Here is a 13,882-nt window from a genome sequence, read left to right as displayed (position 1 = left end):
AGGGTGAAACACAGGATAGAAGTTCAACAACCCCTTAATCTTTTCTCTCACTTGGGGCTTCACTAGGACACCCCGTGTCCTTCTGACTCTGGGAATCAGACTTCCCCTACACACCAATCACAATGCCTAGTAGGTCAGACCTTCAGGGTCACAACTCAGTGTGGCCTGAGCCAGTGCTTCCCAGGTCTCAGTGCCTGTATTACTCACCTGACCTGTAACTCTGTATTGGTTGATACTGTTAACATGCAGATTCAGACACAGGAAGCCTCAGGTGGGGCTTGAGATCCTCATTCCTAACAACCTCCTGGTGGAATGCCAGAATGCCGCCTGCTGGTCCAGGAACTAACTACATTTTGAATAGCAAAGACCCAAATTTTGACTTGTGTTAACATTGTTATTTGGTAATTAGCAAATAAATCTATCACCCTTGAATTGATATTTAAAAACCCATTATGAAATTCTGAAGAAATGTCACCAGCTGTTTGTTGTAAATATGAAAACAGAAATTGGGCCAGGAGTAATAGCAACATTAGAAACAATTGTTATAATTGGGATTACAAATTATCGAGTGCTTTTCACTTGGCTCCTTGTTTCAGTTGGTAGTAAAAACTAGTAATAAATAGGGTTTCTTTCATTCCTTACAATTACTGAATGAAGCAAGTATCATTTTCCTATTTTGCAAACAGAGGCAGAGGTTAAGTAACTAATTCAATGCCACACAGCCAGTACAAGGCAGAACTTTGTGATTCAATTCCAGATCTCTCTTATTCCAGAGCCAATACCCCCTAAAGGGCATAGCCAAAAGAAGCAAATGGAAAGTTGATAGAAGTGCAGAATAATAAGAGTGAAAAATGTGATGGCCTGTGGCATAGAAATGGCTTAACCTTCTGGGGACAAAAACTAGCAGCTACACAAGTGCCCATGTCAAAGAGCTCTGTTGAGTGATGCTTTTAAATGTGACCAATAGATACACATGAGCCAAAACAAGGAGGCAGCTGGTGCTAATCTGATTCAGTACGTTAATAGGGGAAAGCACCGGAGCAACTATTTTATACCCTTTTTACATATTTATATATAACTACGTATATGTAAATATTATGAACATGAAGAGAGAACTGCTGACTCGCCATCAAGTGACATCTCAGTGAAGATTATATATCAAGTCGGAAAAGAAATTACATGGATATACGCACTGATGGAGCCAGATTCTGACCACCCAAAGTATGGACCAGAACCGTATTCTTAGCAGTTATTCAGTCTGAATGCACAAAGGATTTATTTCTTGAATTTCTGATCGTTTTAATATAATCATAAAAATGGCAATTTAAAAAAAAATGCACTAACAAGTATACCGTTCCAGGAGTAGTAGTATTACTCCAGGGCAACTCTTTTCAGATAAATGGGTCATGAATTAAGAGGTGGCATTGAAAGCTTGCTCAGTTGCATAGATATATGCTGGCTTAGCTGAAGCAGGGTACCTATCAGAAATTTTAAATTGAGAAGTGAGTTGCTTTTCCTCACAGGGAAAATTTGTCACAACTAAGAATAACTGTCTGTACTTGGTGAATGGCTTCCTTGTCCACCCCAGTGCTAAAGTGGGCTTCACACATTTGGCTTATTTAGCAGATAAGTTCGTGGGACCGACACTGAATCAACAACAGCGTGGTAAAACTGGATGCTTTCAACAACCATGACAAGACAGCGCGATTATAATGAAGTTTGATTGTTGGATAACGAGTTGATTGTGGGTACTATGAGTCACTTGAGGCTCAGTTCATTTACATGTGATAAAAAGCACAGTGTCAATGGTGAAATAATAAACCAAACCATTAGTCCTTCTTCCTCACTGACTAAGCCTTTGTGTAGAACCCTGAGATAGGAAGATCCCAGCCAATGAATACAAAAACTTTACATCCCACCATATAAGTGAAATGATCTCTCAGCAGGAAGATAATGACGAAAACCTTCAACATCTGTAGCACTAAAACATTGAACCACACTAACTTTTGGCAACATTATGAACAACTCTCCTCTGTGTTACCTTGAAAGAGCTACCACATACTGAGCACTTACTATAATTGTAAAGATTTGTTCCAAGTGTTTACGTGTCAGATTCATTCAGCTCTTGTAGCAGAATGGACGTACTTTTGTGTTCTATTATTATCAATTATTATCTGCCAATGAGGAAACAAGGATAAGAATAGGTAAAGTCAGGGGTCCCCAACCCCTGGGCCATGGACAGGTATTGGTCTGTGGCCTGTTAGGACCTGGGATTCATAGCAGGAAGTGAGCAGCAGGCCAGCAAGCATTACTACCTGAGCTCTGCCTCCCCACAAATCAGCAGTGGCTTTAGATTCCCATAGGAGCACAAATCCTATTGTGAACTGCACATGCGAGGGATCTAGGTTGCATATTCTTTATGAGGATCTCATGCCTGATGATCTGTCATTGTGTCCCAACACCCCCAGATGGGAATGTCTAGTTGCAGGAAAACAAGCTCAAAGCTCCCACGGACTCTACATTATGGTGAGTTGCATAATTATTTCATTATATATTATAATGTAATAATAATAGAAATAAAGTGCACAATAAATGTAAGGTGCTTGAATCATCCCAAAACCATCCCCCACCCCCATCCATGGAAACATTGTCTTCCATGAAACTGGTCCAAAAAAGTTGGGGATCGCTGGCTTCAGTAACTAACCAAAGGTCATCCAGTTGATAACAGAGGCAAGATTTGTACAGAGGCAGCCTGACTCTAGAGCTTGTTTACTCATCATATTGTAATACAGCTTGGGAGTGGTGATACAGGAGACTGCCCTGTTTATAGCTGTAAGTTTAACTCCTAAAAATTTGGTGACTTCAAGAGTTAGATGAGAACTAATTCTGATGTGTAGACTCATTTATTTTCCAATTCAGCCTAATTTTCCAAAATTGATCTTACTTCAACGGCATCTTGACTATTAAGAAAGATGGAGGAGCATTTTTTTTTCTTCCAAAGTTGAGAATATGAAACTTTTATTTTTATATTTATGTATAATATATATCAAAATCCCAGATGTTATGTGGATTTTAAAATAAAATAAAATATAAGTGTTTACATTGCAGCAGGTCATTCAGACTTCAATTTTTCCCTTCCTCTGTGAGGGATACTTTGGGAAAGGATGAGGAGCACCATTCAGACTTGACACTGTGCTTTAGGGCTGTAAGAATTATATGTGAAACTTCCAAATCTCTGCCTTGGGAAAATAGATGTTTTTAGTAATCAGAGAAATCTGTCATATTCATCATCCTCAATAATTAATATTTATTTTGCATCTACAATAGAGAACACTGAGATTCCAGGAAAACACGCACACACACACACACACACACACACACACACACAGCCCTTGCTCATAAGAGTTTTTCAATCCTATTGGAAAACAATATCTAAACAAAATGGTGAAGAATAATATTAGTCAATGCTCAAGGATTGACAATATAATCTATAAGAATGTCCAGATTGATAGAAATAGAGATTCATCATCTCAGTCCCAGCTGTATTTTGAAGAGAGCAGTTAGGTTAGGCAGCCCATTTCAGGAATAGTAACCTCAGAACCAAGAGAGATTTTCTGTCTAATCATCTGTGTAAACTTGAGGCCCCTTTAAATCAACCTCTTTCAAGGACTTGTTCACCGGTAACTTAAATACTCAAGAATGCTTGGCTTGAGGCTCATCTTACAGGTGAATTAAGATCTTATCTGAGTATCAGTGAGACTTTCTATATATGGAATCAAGAGTCTTTCTATTGCTTCTATTTGTCAATCCATGTTCTAACATTTGGGATCTTACAAGTGAATGCATATCCTCTTATCCTCTTCTACATGGCATCACCTCAGTGATTAGAAAATTATGATTTTGATTATCTTTCTCTTCTTTAGAGGAAACACCTTTGTTCTAAAAGTAGTGTTCTTGTAAGATGCTCATGAGTTCTTGTTAACTCTCCTCCTTTTAGTCTTCTGAACATATTTCAATTTATTTCTTAAATTGTAGTGAGCAGAATTGAACATATCTGTTTAACCAGCCCAGAGAATATCTATTACATCTTGTTTTAGAAAACATTTCTGTTAATGCATTCTAAATTCCCATTGACTATTTTAACATCACACTGTTGGTTAATGCTGAATTTACTGTCCCGAATTTTTCATATGCTCCTGTTAAACCATGTTTCTCCCATCCTAGCCGTAACAGTGTTTTTAGACCTAAGTTTGTATCCTTAAATTTATCCTTTTTACATTGTATTTTGTTTTATTTGGCTCATTGTTCAACCTGTGAGATGGTTTTGATCATTGCACCTGACCCTGGGGAAGGAAAAGAAGTAACAGAGTAAAACTGTGGACAGCGAGAAGTTAAAGCATTTCTTGGAAGATATAACTAATGCACAACAATGAAAAACCTTCTGTGATTAGAACACCTGATTTATATGAGTTCCTTACTAATAAATTTGCCTAAGCTTTGAAAGGAAAACCATTATGCTGAGTCCATTAGTATTTATTCCATACCAGCTTTCCCAGCACCTCACCATAAGGACTAGATGAAGTGTTTTTACAGGTGTCTGATAGGATGCCAGCTGTAAAACACTTTCCATCCTTGCTCAGCTCAAAAAAATCTGAAGTCCCAGTTTTGTGCACAGGTGCATCCTTCTTTGCAAAGGAGAAACCAGCTTCTCCTGCCTTGTTCTCCTCCACCATGTGAAATCAAATGGGTTTTTTACACTCTTCCTCCATAGGGAGGTAGGGAGGAGGAAAAAAGAATTGACCTCGACATATTAAAAAATATTTGAGAGTGTCAGTCCATAGTTATGCTTCATTTTACATAACTTTTCATTTTTTTAACTTATAACATTAAGAAAATGTGGTTGGCTTAAAAAATTAAAATCGGTGACCTGAAGGAAAAAAAAATAACAGACAGATTTTTTCCCTTCTGTATTTACTGATAAACCCACACCAATCCCCTGAGCACCAGTTTGCAGTGATGCACAGGAAGTAGAAGCAAATAGGGGTTCCTGGATGTGATCACCTGAGGGCATGCAGCCATTTTCCATGCTTACTTACCACGGGCAGGGGTTTGGGAAGGAGCTTCCTAGGCACTGTCACTAAGCAGCTCTCTGAGATAGTGCGTCTTCCGCCTGCTCTGTGTCTAATTATTCAGACGCGCCAGCTAGGTAGCAAAATATACCTCATTGCTTGCTGGGCGGTCCAGAAGTTTAGACTGGAAATACAGATAAGATGCTGAACTGCTGGTATTCAGGGACTTAGAGAAATCAGTCAGAAAAACAGGAGTGATTTGTTCCAAATGGTATGGAAACTACCCAAAGGAAATCAATGAGTAGGAATTTGTTTCCCGAAGGAAGATGATTATGGGACAGCATACACAATTACTTCAGAAGAGCACAAATAAAGCGTTTGCCTGTGATGTTTCTTTTTAAGCCAGCCGAAAGACATAGAAGAGAGTGAAAGTCTTGCAAATCGTTTTATTTATGTACTTACTTAGTTCTTTTTTTTTTTTTTTTTTTTTGAGACGAAGTTTTGCACTGTTGCCCAGGCTGGAAGTGCAGTGCCGCAATCTCAGCTCACTGTGACCTCCACCTTCTGGGTTCAAGCGATTTTCCTGTCTCAGCCTCCCAAGTAGCTGGGATTACAGACTCCTGCCACCATGCCTGCCAACTTTATGTATTTTTAGTAGAGACAGGGTTTCACCATGTGTGGTCAGGCTGGTCTTGAACTCCTGACCTCAAGTGATCTGCTCACCTCAACCTCCCAAAGTGCGGGGATTTCAGGTATGAGCCACTATGCCCGGCCTTGCTCTTGCAAATCTGACAAATAATATTTGAACCCCTCTACAGTGATTTCAAACCACAACAATCTCAGAGATTTCATGAATAAATGGATATCCAAGATGGCATTTACTTCTGATTGTTTCAAAATTGAGTATTTAACAGTGAGAAAATTAAGGTAGTCAATTCTCAAGAAAGTTTTTGAGTCTTTCTGCAAATTTTCAGGAGATAGACAAGAAATTCCTGCCTGGTATAAAGCTATATATATATATATAAAATGTGTGTGTATGTGTGTGAAAAAGAAAAGAAAATATAGATAAGTATAAAAGATAATAAAATAAATACTCCCATACCCAAAACCCTATTTCTTTTTTCTTTTTTTTTTTTTTTTTGAGACAGGCTCTTGCTTTGTCACCCAGGCTAGAGTACATGGTGCGATCCTAGGTCATGGCAGCTTCAAACACCTGGGTTCAAGCAATCCTCCTACCTCAGCTTCCCAAGGAGCAAGTACCTGGGACTACATATGTATGCCACCATGCCTGGCTACATTTTTTATTTTCTGTAAAGATAGAGTCTCACTGTGTTACCAGGCTGGTCTCAAACTCTTGGCCTCAAGTGATCCTCCCAAAGGTCTGGAATTACAGATGTGAGCCACTGTGCTCTGCCTCAGTACCAACATATAACTATAAATATTTTGCTTTTTCTTCAGATCTTTTTTAAAGAAATGATTAAAGTTGAAATTCTTTCTTTTCCAATCACACCCTGATCGTCATCCTCCCAAACACCCAGTAATGGATCCAGTCCATGCTCTGTAACTGCATATGTTACATATATTGTCCAGAAAAGATATGTATTGTTGTTTTGTATGCTTATGAAAATTATATTGATACTGTATTTAATATTTTGCAGCATTTGTTATTCAACATTGTTTTATGATTGCCTCAGGTAGATTCATATAGATCTAAGTTACTCATTTTAAGAGCTGTTTTGTATATTAACATATAACTATATCACCATTTTAAAATTCATTCCTGGAAAAGTGAGAATATTGGTTGTGTCTTAGCTCAGGCTGCGATAACAAAATGCCATAAACTGGATAACTTAACAACAGAAATTTATTTCTTATGGTATTTCTCTGAATGTTGAAAGTCTGAGATCAAGGTGCCAGTATGGTTGGGTTCTGGTGTGAGCCCACTTTTAGGTTGCAGACTACTGACATCTCATTTTATCCTCACAGGGTGGAAAGACAGCAGGAGAGTTATCTGGGGGTCCCTTTTTTAAGGGCACTAATCTCATTCATGAGGCCTCCACCATCACTGTCTCATGACCCCGTCCATAGGCCCCGCCTCCTGATATCACAGTGGAGATTAGATTTCAACATACTCGTTTGAGGAGGACACACACATTCAGTATTTAACATTCTGCTCCTGGCTCTCCACAGTTCATGTCTTCACATGCAGAATGCATTATTTCCATCCCAGTAGCCTCAAAAGTCTTAACTTGTTCTAGCATTGGTTCTCAAGTCTCAAGTCCAAAGTCTTATCTAACTATCATATAAATCAGATATGAGTGATTCTCAAGGTGTCATTCATTCAGAGACAGAACTCCTCTCCAGCTATGAACATGTAAAACCAAATATTAGGTTGGTGCAAAAGTAATTGTGATTTTTGCCACTTTTAATGGCAAAAAACACAATTACTTTTGCACCAGCCTAATAAGTTGTGTACCTCCAAACTATAGTAGTGGGACCGATGTAGAATAGATATTCCCATTTCAGAAGCAAAGGAATAGGAAAGAAGAAAAGAGTGACAGCTTTTAAGTAAGTCCAAAACCTAGCAAGTCAAATCTATATCTCAGGGCTGGAGAATAATCCTCCTGTGCTTGATGCTGTGCACTCCAGGCCCACTGGGGCAGAGGTCCCATTTTCCAGACCCAGTAGACTTGAGATATTGCTGCCAAATTTGGGTCTCAATCCCAGGGTTCTGCTGGGCAGGCACCAAACCTCCAAAGCTCCTCCCAGTCCTACCCCTACACCTTTGACTGGAGGTAATCTAACTTGTTGAAAATGAGGCAATTCTTCCTCCACCCTTTGCAACATGGGATGAAGCCCTGATGATCTCTGAATCACTTTTTTGTGGTCATTCTTCCCTTGTCTTGAAGAATAGATCATGTTTGCAGCTGAAAAGTTTTATGGTCTTCCCGGTAAAATCCAAAAAGTCTGACAACATATCTTCATTCCTTCCCATATCCTTCCCATTCAGTTCAAACTGGCAGTTTTCCTGCTGAGGTAGCTAATTCAGTCCATGCTTCACACCATACTAATCTCCTTATCAAATGGTGGCTTGGTAATACTCTTAGTGTTCTCTTTTGAACATGCGTTCTCATTTTGTGCAATATGGATTGGCTGAGAATTTTCCAAGCTCATAAGTTCTAGTTTCTTGTTGTTTGATAAGTCCCTCTTCACATCATTTCTCTCTTCTCCGTTTTACTAAACAGTCAGGAGGAACAAAGCCACGCCTTCAATACTTTGCTTAGAAATATCCTCATCTAAATATCCGACTTCATTGCTCACGAGTCCCAACTTCCACAAAACACTAATAATATGAACACAATTCAGCCAAATTGTTTGCTGCTTAATAACGAGAATTGCCTGTTCTCCATTGCACAAGATGGAGAAAAGGACAGTGAAATTTACAGTGTTAATGAGGATAATAACATGCTTTTACTGCAGTCTGAGAATTCATCAAAATGGCCTTCACTATCCATATTTCTACTAACACTCTGTCCATGATTACATATGTATTCTTTAAGAAGATGGAAGCTTTCTCTGCAGCTCTTCTCTTTCCTTTCTGAGCCCTAACCAAATCACCTTTAAAAGTCCCTTCATGACAATCTTGGTTTCTTCTAGATGTACTTCACAACTCTTGGTTAGTTCCAAAGCTGCTTTCACATTTTTAGGTATTTGGTATAGCAGCACCCCACTTCTTAGTACCAATTTCTATCTTAGTTTGGGCTGCTATAATAAAATACCATATATAGGTGGCTTATCAATAAGAGACATTTATTTCTCACAGTTCTGGAGGCTGGAAAGTTCAAGATCAAGGTGATGGCCTATTTGGTGTCTGATGAGGGCCTGCTTCCTGGTTGCAGATGACTATCTACTTTCCATGTCCTCACATGGAGAGAAGAAGAACCAGCTCTCTGGCCTCTTCCTGTAAGAGTACTAATCCCATTCATAAGGGCTCTGCTCTTGTTACCTCTGAAAGGCCCTATCTCCAAATATCATTACATTTGGGATTACATTTCAGCATATGAATTTGAGGGGACATAAGCATTCAGTCCATAACAGATTGTTTCCAATTTAAGGTATTAAATATACTGTAATTAGTGTCTTCATATACAGGTTTGAGTTTCTCCAGTGTATAAATATAAAAATGGAATTTGTCATAGGTTATGTGTATTGTGAACTACGTGTAGTCAATATTGTTCTTCAAAGTGATTTCTCAATGTATATTCCTACCATTAATGTGAGGAGTTTTTAATTTACCCAAATAGTCTTCCAAAATTGAGTATTTTGGAAATACTCAACTGTGGAAAATTTGGATGTGGAATACTTTTTTATCCACATTTCTCTGTTTAATAGTTCTGAGCATCTATTCATTTAATTTGCAGTATTTATATTTTCCTCTTTTATGAACTGCCTCCAAATTTGTTTGCCAATTTTTCTATTAGGTTTTTATGTTGTTAAATTGCAATCTGTTACTTCTTATTATGGATAATATTCCTTTGTATTTTCCAGTATGATTCTCTATTTTTCTTTTATTTATGGTTTCCTTATTTGCTCAAAAGTTTTTAATAAACTAAACTATATAAAAAGAGCTTTTCTTTTTGAGCTTGATCTTGTAGTAAGAAATCCTTTTCTGCTCTGAAGCTATAGTCTACATTTTTATGACAGTCTTAGAATTTGTAACTTTTTTTAATTCATTTTTTGAGTTTATTTTTGCAAGTATTATCACTTGGAGGTGTAATTTTTTATATATAAGTGCAAATATCTCAACACCATTTTTGAGTAGTCTGTCATTCCTAAATCATAAAGATGCATACTCTAATTTAAGCCAGGATTGCATAAATGCCTGAGAAACCTCAGCTGTCTGAGAGTTTTATTATTTTGATCTACATATCTGTTCCCATGCCATTGCCTAATTATTATGATTCTATATTATTAATAGAACAAATGCTCCCACTTATTTTTATTTTCAGACATGTCTTGATTATACTTTGCCCTTCAGTCTTCCATGTAAGTTTTAGAATTCATTTCTTAAGTTCCATGAATGATTCAATTAGAATTTTTACTGCAATCACATTGAATTTATAAAATAATTTACGACAGTTAAGATTTTGGTCTTCCCACTTGAGAAAATAACCTAACTCTGTATTCAGGTCTTATTTTATGTTTTTTGATAAAGTTTTGTAGTATTTCTATAAAGTTCTTATACAACTTTTGTTATAAATATTACCAGTTACTGTTTTGGTTTTGCTATTGATTTGAATTATGCCTTTATTTCTCTTATATATTCAAATTCGTTATTGCTAGCATATTAGAAGTATATGATATTTTAAAACTTAAACTGACATCCCTCTTGAGCTCCCTCTAATATCACTGAATCTCTTGGAATTTTTATGTAAATAACCATATCATTTGTAAATAGTAAACTTTGTGTTTCCTTTTCCAATATTTATTTTCTTCTAATTTTGATGCAGTGGCTGCAAAATTAATAATTTTGAATGTTGGGTATATAGACTTTATTGTTTTCTTCTTATCATTAATAGGAATGCTGTAAAATTAACCATTCTACAAATATTTGTGTACCTAGTATGTGCCAAGCATTTCACAACAATGAACGAAACAGACAAAAGTGTCTACCTTCATCAAATTTGTTGGCTTCTTGGTTAGACAAACAAACAGGTAAAACTTGTAGTATGACTAGTGGTGATACATTACATGGCGATAAGTTAAACAGGAAAAGGTAACAGGCCATACTGGGGATGGGGTGAGGGAGTTCATTTTTAAATAAGACGGTCAGGAAGGTTTCAAGGAGAATGTAACATTTCAGTAAATACTTGAAGGAGTGAAACCCTAAGTGTGGAACAAGTGCAAAGGTCTTGACGCCTAATTGTACCAAGCATGGCTGAGGAGCAGCAAGGAGGCCATTGTGATTGAAGCAGAGAAAAGGAGATACATTCAGGGGAGTAACAAAAAAGCAGACGGTAAGAACTTCACTCTGAATACAGATGGTAAGCCACTGGAAGATTTGGATTAGATTTGAATGGAAGAGTCTTTGCTGAAATTATCTGACTTAGGTTTGAAAGGCTCATACTGGCTGCTGTCTTGAGAACAGAATAAAATGGAATTGTAATAGAAGGAGACAGGAAGTGGTAGAAACAGAAAATGGGTGGGGGATACCAGTTTAGAAGTCTTAAATTTGCTGATCTGCTGATGTGACATCCAAATGAAATAGAGGAGTCAAGGATGAGTCCAGGGTTTTTTGGTGTGAATAATGAGAAGGATGAGGCTTTTCATTCACTAAAATTGGGAAAACTGTGGGAAGAACACTTTTTTGGGAAAAGATAATGAGGGCAGATTAGAGCATGTTAAGTTTGAGAAAGCCAAGTGAAGATATTAAGTAGCTGGATATATGCATCCTGAATTCAGGAAAATTGTCTTCACTGGGCATGTAAATTTGAGAATTTTGTACAGAAAGCTGGTAGACCCAAAAAAGTCTCAATGAGTTCATCAAAGAAGTGATAGAGAAGAAAGAACACTGTGGCCATTCAAAATTTGGAAGCGAGGAAGATGAAAAGGAAACAAGAAAGTAGACTGCAAAGAAGTGATGAGAAAGACAGGTGAGTGTGGTGCCCAGGAGGCGAGAGAAAGTATTTCAAAGAGGGTGGAGTTAAAATAGTCAGTTTGGACTACTATAGACAAAGTGTCATAGTTGGGTAGCTTAAAAACAACGTAAACTTGTTTCTCACAGTTTTGGTGGCTGGGAAGTCCAAGATCAAGGTGGTGGCCTATTTGGTGTCTGGTGAGGGCCTGCTTCCTAGTTGTAGAAGATTGTCTTTCTGTATCCTCACATGGTGGGGAAAAGCAATCCAGTTCTCTGGCCTCTTCTTATAAGGGCCCTAATCCCATTCATGAGCGCTCAACTATCATGAGCTAATTACCTGCCAAAGGCCCCAGCTTTTAATACCATCACAATGGGGGTTTGGAGTTCAACAAATAGATTTTGGAGGGGCAACTTCAGTCCACTGTAGTGTAAAATGCTGTTGGCCCAGAAGGAGATGGCAAAATAACTCTGGGACTTAATAATATGGGGACATTGAGATGTCTACAAAATCTGTTTCATTAGAGGGTTAGGGCAGTCCACTCATTTTTGTAATTGATGTAATCTTAAATTTAATTATTGAGTGTATCTATACAGAGAAATGTACTTTTATTTTAGCCAGGTCATTAAGTTCAGCATCCTATTTTACCAATTTGAGTTCTTTTCTCTTATATTCTACTCCTTCCCTCTAATTTTGTTTTCTTCTGACTGAAGTAGGTTCCAGCAAATATTTGAGTAATCTACTCAGTGAGTTTATCAGAAATAATCTTCACTCTTGAATTTTTATTTAGCTGCATATAAAATTGTAGGATGATTATTATTTCTCAGCACTTGGAACACATTACTCCATTGCCCACTGTCTTCAGCATCTAATATTGCTCATGGAAAGTCCACTGTCAATCAAAGTATTACTTGTGTGTGGGTAATTCAGCTTTTGTCTTTATCGTCTAGATGTGTTTTTACTATTTTGTGTAGAAGTGTAGATTTATTTTTATTTTTATTTTTATTCATCCTACTCAGCATGTGGCATACTCCTTTATGTGAGGCTTTGTTCTGTTTTGTTTTCTTCCAATTGTAGGGAGTTCTTGGCCAATTTTCCTTAAAATATTATGACTTTCCTGACAATCCATTATTTCTCCCCTTATGAAGAAAATCTTGTTGGGTGTATATTGGGACCTTTCAATGTTACTGGTCTATTTATCTCAATTCTCTTTTCATGTTTTAGCTTTTTATCACTCTTTGCTGAATTCTGAGTATATTCCTTGGCACCATCTTTGGGATTGTTTGGGAAAGAGCTGATTATGTGTAAATCTTTTAATAGCTATTTGTGTTTGTTTTTACATTCCCATTATGTCTTTTCTTATTTCATATTTGCCAATTTTGTTTTATAATTTATTTTATGTTATTATTTGTTTTTAATTGACAAATAATAATTGTACATATTCATGGGGTACATAATGATGTTCCAGTACATAAAATGTAGAGTGATAAGGTCAGGGTCATTAGCATATTCATCATCTCAAACATTTATCATTACTCTGTCGGGAATTTTCGATATCCTCCTTCCAGCTATTTGAAACTATATATTATTGTTAACTTTAATCATCCTACAGTGATGTAGAACACTAGAACTTATTTCTCCTATCTAGCTGCCATTTTATGTCCCTTAAAAAATGTGTCAATGTGTCCATATCCCTCCTTTACTCCTACCCTTCGCAGCCTCTGGTATGCTATGCCCTTCTTTTTACTTCTATGAAATCAGTGTTTTTTAAACTTTTACATATGAGTGAGAATATGTGGTATTTAACTTTCTGTTCCTTGCTTATTTCACTTAATATAATGTCTCCCAGTTCCATCCCTGTTGCTATGAATGACAGGGTTTCATTCTTTTTAATGGCTAAATTAGTATTCCATGATGTATATATACCGCATTTTCTTTATTCATTAATCTATTTTTGGACACCTTGGTTTTGGACACCTTGGCTATCGTGAATAGTGCTGCAATAAACCTGGAGGTGCAAGCATCCAAAAGGCATCCAAATTGGAAAAGGGGAAGTCAGATATGTTTTCTAATTTATTGTTCTCCCATTTAAATTGTATTCTTTTCTTTATCACATTGTTTATCTTAAATATATATTTGTTGAACTAATTTTAGGTGATTCTGTTATTACCACTTGAT

General features: G+C 37.0%; 1 protein-coding gene and 1 long non-coding RNA gene across 4 annotated transcripts in view; one reads left to right on the top strand and one right to left on the bottom strand.

The window, feature by feature from the left end:
• The window catches only part of LOC139363334 (uncharacterized), a 36,952-nt gene extending 24,970 nt beyond the window's left edge, over window positions 1-11,982 (bottom strand). The window contains exon 1 of the long non-coding RNA XR_011623474.1: window positions 11,852-11,982. This is a non-coding gene — a long non-coding RNA (uncharacterized lncRNA). The remainder of the gene's footprint in view (window positions 1-11,851) is intronic.
• Window positions 1-13,882, top strand: part of LOC105489049 (regulator of G protein signaling 17) — a 126,374-nt gene that overhangs the window by 70,618 nt on the left and 41,874 nt on the right. The window lies entirely within an intron of this gene.

The sequence above is a fragment of the Macaca nemestrina genome, chromosome 5 (assembly GCF_043159975.1).
Source record: "Macaca nemestrina isolate mMacNem1 chromosome 5, mMacNem.hap1, whole genome shotgun sequence".
NCBI lineage: Eukaryota > Metazoa > Chordata > Mammalia > Primates > Cercopithecidae > Macaca > Macaca nemestrina.
The sequence above is the reverse complement of the archived record's forward strand: the minus strand, read 5'-3'. Positions and strand labels throughout refer to the sequence as shown.